The sequence below is a fragment of the Felis catus genome, chromosome E1 (assembly GCF_018350175.1).
Source record: "Felis catus isolate Fca126 chromosome E1, F.catus_Fca126_mat1.0, whole genome shotgun sequence".
Classification (NCBI taxonomy): Eukaryota; Metazoa; Chordata; class Mammalia; order Carnivora; family Felidae; genus Felis; species Felis catus.
In genome coordinates, this window is record NC_058381.1 from 18161088 (window position 1) to 18171559 (window position 10472).

The following is a 10472-nucleotide window of genomic DNA, read 5'->3' on the forward strand; positions in this document are numbered from 1 at the left end:
TACACATACTCCATCATATATACATACACCATTCATTGAAGCAGAGCTACTAATTCCACAGTTTCATCCTTGAGTTCACTTAGAACTGCCTGGTGCAGTTCTCAGAGTTGCTGATTTGGCTTATGTAATTGCATTTTTACAAAATAAGTAATATCTAATCCTAAAGTTAAAAACTACAAGTGTTGGGGCACCTGGCTGGCTCAGTTGGTAGAGCATGCAACTCTTGATATTGGGGCTGTGAGTTCAAGCCCCACAATGGGCATAGAGATTACCTAAAAAGAAACAAAAACCCAAGTGTTTTAAATATTTGGACCCCTACTTAATATTATATACAAAACTTAATTCCAGATACATTAAGGATTTAAATGTGATCAAAACATAAAAATTTTATAAGAACATTTGGGAGATTAGATCTACAATCTGTAGGGGCGCCTGGGTGGCTCAGTCGGTTAGGCATCCGACTTCGGCTCAGGTCACAATCTCACGGTCCGTGAGTTCGAGCCCCGCGTCAGGCTCTGTGTTGACAGCTCAGAGCCTGGAGCCCGTTTCAGATTCTGTGTCTCCCTCTCTCTCTGCCCTTCCCCTGTTCATGCTCTCTCTCTGTCTCAAAAATAAATAAACGTTAAAAAAAAAATTAAAAAAAAGATCTACAATCTGTAATGCCCCCGATTTCGAATCCGAGAGACCACCAAGGAACCAATACCGATGCAAATGCACGAGGGTTTATTTGCAAGCTCGAGCTTGGGCCCAAGTATACCTGACACAGAGGAGCAGGGACTTGGACCCCTAGCTTAAAAGGCGTAGCAGTTTTATAGGGGCCAGTGGCCAATGAGATTGTAACACACACAGAAAGTTGCATAGTCTTGTCAGTCCACATGCAGGTGGCCAATTGAATTACAATTTACCCTATAGTAACTGAACTAAACCATCACTGGTCAGAATTGGCGCGCAAGTTTGGCGGGCAAAAGGTGGAGTTTACATTCTTTGGCGGTTAGGGGTTCTGCATTCCTATATGAGCCGGTTTCCAGTAAGGGTGTGCTCAGCGGCTTGACTAGGGTGGGGGAGTGTCTTAAGCAATAAGTAGGTCATGTGGGGGTTACACATGACATGGTGGGTGTAGCACAAAATGTAGTCTTGCCTGCTTGTCCAGGGGTAGGGGGTTTTTGTTAAATTCCTTGGGTCCCACATTCCCCCCTTTTTCAGAGGATACTATGCAGGACCCAATCATGGGTTCTGGGTTTCTGTCGAGAGAGTCAGTGGTTGATATTGTTGCCTGAGTACCATGAGTTGAACTGTGTTGACTAGGTCCCTGACAAAAGCCACTAGTCTATTAATGAGGCAGGGCCCAAAGGTCAGAAGGAGGAGAAGGATGATCAGGAGACCGGCTAGGGAGGACAATAAGGTAGTCAGCCAGGGAGAATGATTGAACCATGATTCAAACCATCCCTGTTGCTGCTCTCGCTCTCGTTTTTGCTTGGCTAATCCTTCCCTTACCTTAGCCATTGATTCTCGTACTATCTCTGAGTGGTCAGTGTAGAAAAAGCACTCTTCGTTCAGGGCAGCGCAGACTCCTCCTTGTTGTAGAAAAACTAGGTCTAATCCCCTCCTATTTTGGAGCACCAGTTCAGACAAAGACATTAGGGATTCTTGGAGGTGGGAAATGGAGGTTTCTATGCGTTCTAGGTCTATATCAATGGCAGCTCTAAGGCTACTGTAGTGGGAGGCCTGGGTGGCTAGTGAGGCAATACCCGTCCCTGCGCCAGCCAATCCAATTCCCAGTAGGGAGGTGATGGTGATAGCGGAGATGGGCTCCCTTTTATTTCGCCCGTGGGTATCTGCGCCCTTCCACTGAAGTACCCGCTCATCTGAATGGTAGATGATTCTAGGGAGTAGCTGAGCCAGCACACAGAAGCCCCCAGTTCTGTTTATAACCTGACCGTGAGCACAGGGAGTTAAACCCTCAGAACAAGCCCACCAACTGTCTTGGGGCGGTAGATAATACCCTGTATTATTTGTAGGCTGTGTAATGTTGCACAGAGCCTGGTGGTGGTGTGGAGTGCCTATACAGAGTCCCTGGCCGAACACGGACTGCAAGGTGAGGCCTTTACTACCAGGCTTTGGGTTCCACCTGCAAGCATTAGGGTCCGTGGTTGTGTTATATTGACCCATTATTGCAAAACCCTCATAGAAGGGGGGGCAGACGTCATAGCACAGCCAGCAAGATCGGGTAAGATTGGGCTTAGTTGCGTTGAGGAATTTGTAAGCCTTGGACATCAGGGCCCAATGAGGGTGCTGAGAAGGGTCGAGGGGGAGGAGAGGGGAGAGGAGAGTCGGGACTGGGGTGCCACCACCGGAGGTGTTGTGGGCAAGATTCAGAGGGTGTGCTGCAGGTGTTGCCTGAGGTTGAGGAGGTACTAGCACAGTGTTGGGACCTATCCCAAGGGTTTCCCTTGACCTTTCGGTTTCTCTAGTTGTCTGATCATGAATAGGACTCCGTTATCATACCCGCTTTGGTGAAGCCGGAGTCCCCACAGAAGTCCTACCCCCCAATTTGTTTCTTGTTTCCCGGTCTCCGTGAAGGAAATGGTGACTGGATTACAGTAAGGGCGTTCCGAGCATGAGGGGTGCGTAGTATTCAGTTGCATTTTTATGAGGCCGGATGGGTTTTGTGACAGCCAATTGCATGTCCCAGTTTGTTCGCAACCCCATGTTTTGCAGAAGTAGTCTGTCCAGCCACCGCATTTGGAGGCCTTATTATGGTCAGACTGAGAGGGGGCTGGACACACATAAAAACAGGTATCTTGGAGGGCCATCTTGGCCCTCTCGGTGCCACATCCTGGTATTCCTATTCTGCCTTGGTGCCAGGGGTCCTGACTGAATAGTTCACACAAGTCAATAGTCAGATTAGGCCACCAGGTCCCTCTAGGGTGTAGCTCGGACAGCTGGGTTACTACCTGATTAGAGCTTGGGGTGATGATTTGCCAGGTTAGATTAAGTGGTTTGGGGTTGGGTTTAGCTGCGAGGGGATACAGCGCAAGTAATATTAGCGGGGTAAGTGGGAGCGACGCAGCCTTAGCTTTAAGGGATTGTCCTTGTCGGGCTGACTCTTCCATTCCGGAACAAAGTCCTTGAGGACGGCGTGTGGATCAGCTGGCCGGATGTGGGTGTAGTGGACCCAGGGAGTTATTCCGTTGACCTTGAGAGCGGTGGGCGTGGTCAGGATCACAATGTAGGGTTTTTTCCAGCAAGGTTGGAGCGTCTGCTGTTGGTGCCTCCGCACGTACACCCAATCGCCTGGTCGATACTGATGGGGGTCAGGAGGCGGCCCGGTCTCCTAGAGGGCCCTCAGCTTAGGCCACACCCGCTCATGGGCTCTTTGTAACATTTGGAGGGAGAAAAGAAATTGTTGGTCATTGAACTCAGCAAGCACTTCGGGTTTCAAGGCAGGAATGATAGGTGGAGGTATACCAAACATGATTTCGTAGGGAGTCAGTCCCATCTTATATGGTGAGTTTCTCACCCTATATAGGGCAAAGGGGAGGAGAGTGACCCAGTCCCCGCCAGTCTCCAAGGCTAATTTAGTTAAGGTCTCTTTTAATGTCCTATTCATCCTCTCTACCTGACCTGAGCTCTGGGGTCTGTGAGCACAATGTAATTTCTAATCTGCCCCCAGTATTTGTGCTACTCCCTGTGTTACCTTAGAAATGAACCCCGGTCCATTGTCGGATCCGATCCTGGCAGGAAATCCATACCTTGGCAGAATGTCCTCCAGCAGCTTTTTGGTCACGGTTTGCGCTGTTTTGTGCTTGGTGAGGAATGCCTCTGTCCACCCTGAAAAGGTATCTACGAAAACTAGCAAGTACTTGTACCCATACTTTCCAGGCCTTACCTCAGTGAAATCTACTTCCCAGTATGTTCCTGGGCGGTCTCCCCTGAGTTGGGTTCTGGGGTTAGACCCATGGGTGGTGGCGTTGGTTAGCTGGTATGCATGACAGCTTGCCACAATCTGCTTGATCTTTGCTCGAGAGTCTTTAATAATGATCTTAGCATGTCTTATGAGGTCTTCCATCTTTCTTGTTCCCATAGGAGTACTCCGATGCATTTTGGATAGGACTTGTCATCCTAGTTCCTCTGGCAGGATGATGCTGGAGTCTGCGGCCCTCCACCAGCCATGCAAGCATTGGGTCATAGGCAAGCGTTTAATCCATTGTAAGTCAGTGCCAGTATAGTTGGGGGTGTCCGGCAGGGTCGGTGCCCCTGGATCGGGTAGCATGGTTGTTAAAACCTGAGTCACCAAAAGGGCTGCCTCCTTTGCTTTTGAGTCGGCTAGCCGGTTTCCCCTGGCTACTGGTGTGTCTGCTTTTTGGTGTCCTGGACAATGGATGATAGCTAGTGCCTTGGGCAGCCAGAGGGCCCTTAGGAGTTCAAGAATCTCTGTTTGGTTTTTAAGTCTTTGCCTCTGCTGTCAGAAGCCGTCTCTCTCTGTAAAGGGCTCCGTGGATATGAACGGTGGCAAAGGCGTACCTGCTGTCGGTGTAAATGTTTATTCGTTTACCTTCTCCCATGGTTAGTGCCTCGGCCAGGGCGATCAGTTCTGCCCGTTGAGCCGATGTTCCGGCTGCCAATGGCTCTGCCCAGATGATCTCCATCTCTGTGGTTATGGCTGCACCCCGGGTATCTGATTCCTTCTCGGACAAAACTGCTGCCGTCCATATACCAGGTGACGTCCACGTTCGGCAGTGGCTGGTCCCGGAGATCAGCCCTGATTCCGTGCACCTGTGCCAAAATCTCTTGACAGTTATGCAGAGGGGGGTCCCAGTCTGAGTTAGGGAGTAGTGTTGCCGGATTCAGGGTTGTAGGTGGCTTGAATAAAATTCTGGTGGGGTTTAGCAGTAGGCTCTGATACCATTATCAGACGAGCATTGCTGATCCAGCGGTCTGGGGGCTGTTTGAGTACCCCTTCAATAGCATGTGGGGTGGTAGCATATAGTTTTGGCCCTATGGCTATCTTGTCTGTGTCCTTGACCATAGTGGCCACCGCAGCAATAATTTTTAAGCATGGGGGCCATCCAGCGGCCACCATGTCCAGCTTTTTAGAGAGATAAGCTATGGGTCTTTTCCAGGGACCTATGTACTGGACAAGGACCCCTTTTGCCACCCTGTCTTTCTTGTTTACATACAGGTAGAAGGGCTTGGTTAGGTCAGGCAACCCGAGAGCCGAGGCAGACAGCAAGGCCTGTTTAAGGTCATTAAAGGCCTTGTTCATGGCCTCTGTCCATTCAAAATTTTGTTGGTGCCTGGTAGCGTCATAGAGGGATCTGGCCATCTCGGCAAAACCCAGAATCCATAGTCGACAGAACCCTGCCGACCCCAGGAATTCACGTACCTGACGGACGGTTTGCAGCTGTGGGATCCTTAGGACGGTTTCCTTCCGCGTATCTGTCAACCATCTTTGTCCATCCTTTAATTTGTACCCCAGGTAGCTCACCTCTGCTCTGCAGATTTGGGCCTTTTTGGCTGAGGCCTGGTATCCTAGAGCTGCTATAGTCTGGAGTAAGTCCTTGGTGCCTCGCAGGCAAGTGTCCTGGTCCTCCGCCGCCAGCAGGATATCATCTACATATTGCAATAAGGTCAAATGAGGGTGCTCAGAACGGAACTCACCCAAGTCTTCATGTAAGGCCTCATCGAAGATGGTTGGTAAGTTTTTGAATCCTTGTGGTAGTCGAGTCCAGGTGAGTTGGCCATTGATGCCTTTCTCGGGGTCCATCCATTCAAAAGCAAAAAGGTCTTGGCTCTTGGGTGCTAAAGGCAGGCTGAAAAGGGCATCTTTTAAATCTAATACCGTATACCAATTTTTGTCTGGAGGCAAGGTGGAGAGGAGGGTGTATGGGTCTGGGACCATGGGGTGCACATCCATTACTCGCCGGTTGACTTCCCTTAAGTCCTGGACTGGCCTGTAATCGTTAGAGTGTGGTTTTCGCACCGGCAGCAAGGGAGTGTTCCATACCGATTGGCAGAGTCTTAATATGCCTGAGTCTAGTAGTCGCCGTATGTGGGGCGTGATTCCCGTTCGCGCCACGAGAGGCATGGGGTATTGGCAGACCCTGACAGGGTCTGCCCCCGGTTTTAGTTCTATGTATATAGCCGGTTGGTGTCGGGCCAGCCCAATTCCCCCAGTTTCTGCCCATGCCTGAAGAAATTCCTGTAGCCAACAGTCAATGTCAGTTAATTGGACTGGGGGCGTCTGGTGGAGACGATATTCATCTTCCAAACTCAGGACAAGCACCTGAATCGGTTGCCCTTCTTTGTCTAGGATTTTTGCCCCTCCGGGGTGGAAGCAAATTTGTGCCCCCATCTTGGTGAGCAAGTCCCGACCTAACAACGGGTAGGGACATTCAGGGATGACCATGAAGGAGTGGGATACCCGGCCCATGCCTAGGTCCACAGTTCTTCGGGTAGTCCATGAGTACTGTTTGGTCCCCGTGGCCCCTTGCACCCATGAGGTCTTGCTTGCCAATTTCTCCTGGGGTTGTAGTAAGACCGAATGTTGTGCCCCAGTGTCCACTAGAAATTCAACTGGTTGCCCCTCCACTCTGAGAGTTACCCTGGGCTCGGGGAGGGGTACCGAACCCCGACTCCCCTAGTCGTCCAGGTCCTCCATCTCCAATATCTTGGCAGGGGCCTTAGATCTTTTGTTAGGGCAGTCTTTCACCCAGTGGCCCTCTTCCTTGCAATAAGCACATTGGTTTTTGTTTAGTTTAGGGCACTCCCGTCGGGGACCAGGGCCATCTTCCTTACCTGTTCTTGAAGTCAGCTTCTTGAGGTACCTCCGTTTTTCCTGTGGGTCATCCATGGTTGTAGCCAGCAGGATCTTAGCCAGATTTCGGGTCTGCCGGTCGCTTAGTCTGTTGCTCCTCCGGGCTTTCTCTATTATTGTAAACTCTTTCTGCTACTATTATTAAGTCCTGCAGGCTCTTCTCTCCTAGCCTCTCCACTCTTCGTAATTTCCTTTTGATGTCTGGAGCAGCCTGATTAACAAAAGCCATGATAATTGCGGCTTTTGTTTCTGGGGCTTCTGGGTTCAGAGGGGTGTACTGCCTAAAAGCCTTTGTGAGTCTAAGAAGGCTGCTGGACTCTCATCCTTACCTTGTCTTACATCATATACCTTGGCCAGATTAGTAGGCTTTCGCGCGGCAGCCTTGAGACCTGCCATTAGAGTCTGGCGGTAGACCCGGAGTCTCTCCTTACCTTCAGCCGAGTTGTAGTCCCAGGTAGGGAGGGATAAGGGGAAGGCAGCGTTTATGAGATCTGGGTTTTAAGTCGGCTGTCTGTCCTCTCCTAGGACAGACTTCCGAGCTTCCACCTGTATTCGTTCTCTCTGTTCGGTGGTGAAGAGAACCTGCCAAGAGCTGCTGACAATCATCCCAAGTAGGCTGGTGGGTAAAGAGAACAGTATCGAAAAGCCCAATTAAATCTTTTGGGTTATCGCAGAACTTTGCATTTTGAGTTCTCCAATTATATAAATCACTGGTGGAGAATGGCTAATATAACACTGGTTGTTCTCCAGACTCGTCGGGAGGCCCCATGGCGCGGAGGGGAAGGGTGGTGGAGTCCGCCGGCCCCATATTTGAGGGTGGGGCCGCCCAGTGCGTCCGTCCACGTGTCCCTGCTGCTGGCCCACGCACAGGAATTCCTTCATCAGGGAGGGGTGATGCCCTTCCTGCAGCCCCTGGTGCTTCCAATGGAGGGGCGGAAGGGGGAGGGGGAGCCTGGTAGGGCGGCGGATGAATCAGGTCTTCCGGAGAGGAATCCTGCAAGACTGGATAAAGGGGCGTTTTGGCCTTTGTGTTCGGTCTCCTTCTCAGCTTTCCGCAGGGCTAGAATCTTGGTAGGTCCTGCTTTGGGGGGTAAGAATGGTTTTAGCCAAGAAGGGGGGTTTTCGATCATGTCCTGCCAGACCAGGATGTAGGGCACCTGGTCAGGGTGGCCGTCCGGTTTGTCCTTGAAGATTACGGCCTTGACCTGCAAAATAATAGGTAGGTGGAAAGTTCCTTCTCAGGGCCATCCCACGTCAAAGGTTGGCCATTCTGACATGCAGTAAGTCTGAAATTTCCCTTTTCTTATGTCTGTGCTCAAATTATGAGCCTTTTCCTTAACGTCCAAGAAGTGGGAGAGCATAAGAGACAGGGGGCTGGTTTGGGTCTGTCCCATTTCAATCCACACCAAGACACAAAGAGTTATGACGATTAACAAGGACACAATAACACAGACAAACGTTCCAGTGCGGCCACGGAGACAAAACAGAAAGTAAAACGAAGGGCTGGCTGTCCGTAATGGCAGCCGGCCCCCTTCACAGATGAGGACTTCATCCTCCTGGCGGGGGCAAGGGACATCTCCCAAGACCTCCGGTCGACGGCTCGCCAGCACGTCCGCTTAAGCCAATGCCAACCCAAAGACAGTTTGGAATTCCTACAGGTAGAGATACAGTATAGAGCTCTCAGAAAATATGTGCGCGAAAGGTATAAGCTGAGTGCACTCACCAGACGTGGGACCCTCCGGGTGGGGTCCTGGGGGTCTCTCGAATCCCGGGACGAGCCCCCAAATGTAACGCCACCAATTTCAAATCCGAGAGACCACCAAGGAGCCGATACCGATGCAAACGCACGAGGGTTTATTTGCAAGCTCGAGCTTGGGCCCAAGTACACCCGACACAGAGGAGCAGGGACTTGGACCCCTAGGTTAAAAGGCGTAGCAGTTTTATAGGGGCCAGTGGCCAATGAGATTGTAACACACACAGAAAGTTGCATAGTCTTGTCAGTCCACATGCAGGTGGCCAATTGAATTACAATTTACCCTATAGTAACTGTTTGAACTAGCCTATCACTCTGGTTAGAATTGGCACGCAAGTTTGGAGGGCAAAAGGCGGAGTTTACATTCTTTGGCGGTTAGGGGTTCCATATTCCTATATGAGCCGGTTTCCAGTAAGGGTGTGCTCAGCGGCTTGACTAGGGTGGGGGAGTGTCTTAAGCAAAGTAGGTCATGTGGGGGTTATACGTGACATGGTGGGTGTAGCACAAAATGGAGTTAGTCTTGCCTGCTTGTCCAGGGGTAGGGGATTTTTGTTAAATTCCTTGGGTCCCACACAATCAAGGGATGGAGGAGATGCCTAAACCAAGACAGAAAATGAAAGCACTATAAAAGAAAAATATATTTATGTAAAAATTTGATGAATGACTCAATCAACTATCTTTAAGACTATCAAGATAGTCTTAAAGGAAAGATAAACAACTTGACCACATAAAAGTATTATATGTATGGCCAAAGATACCATTAATAAAGTCAATGGACAGGGGCACCTGGGTGGCTCAGTTGGTTAAGTGTACAACTCCTGGTTTTGGCTCAGGTCATGAGCTCAGAGTTTGTGAGTTTGAGCCCCAAGTTGGGCTCCACGCTGACAGCATGAAAATAAATCAATGGATAAAACTAAATCTAAAAAAATTTTGCAGTGTGATGACAGTTAAGGTCTATAAAACTCCTACAAATTATAATAGAGAACCTATTTTTTATAAATGGGCAAGGTATATGAAGTGACAAATCAATTAATTACATCTGTATCAACTGAGGTAGAAGGCTGTATGTATATAAGGACACCTGGTCGGCTCAGTTGGTAGAGCACATGACTCTTGAGAGTTCAAGCCCCACGCTGGGGACAGAATTTACTTAATGAAACAACTCTATACAAGACACTGAGTGAGGGGAAAAAAAATGTCAGTGTAAGAAATAATGCCATTTTTGTGAAGAACTCAATGCCTTCTTCCCCTCTGTGTGTGTGTGTGTGTGTGTGTGTGTGTGTGTGTGTGTGTGAGAGAGAGAGAGAGAGAGAGAGAGAGAGAGAGAGAGAACATGAAAAAATGGGAGAGAAGTGGAGAAAAAAAAAAAAGACACTAGAGACCCCATTCTATGAATCAATTAATTTGGGGTGGGCAGAAATGTGTGTGTAAATAAAGACATACAAAACTTCTGTGTGTATGTGTATGCATATATGTTTTTACAAAGGTGTACACACTATTGATTACCTCAGGAAGGTAGAATGGACAGGAGGGGAGGCTTTGCCTTTAATATATCTTTGCATTGCATTGTTTCACTTGCTATAAAAAAAATCGAATACTTTTATAATTTGAAAAACACCACATTTAAGAAGTTATGCAAAACACCACCAACAAACATCCTATTTATGTTTATGTTACCTATTTATAATGGTATTTTCCCACTCATCTACCCTTCCATATCCCTCCTCATTTGCTGCTGGAAGCACCGTATCATTTTGGCTACTCACCTAGCATCTGATACACCAACTGCGACAAGAACTAAGCATTCCAATACACACATTTCTATAATACAAGCTTTTACCCCTCGCACTTGGTTTTGTTTTGTTTTTTCTGCCATTTTCCACCCTTGTTTTATTTGCTGAA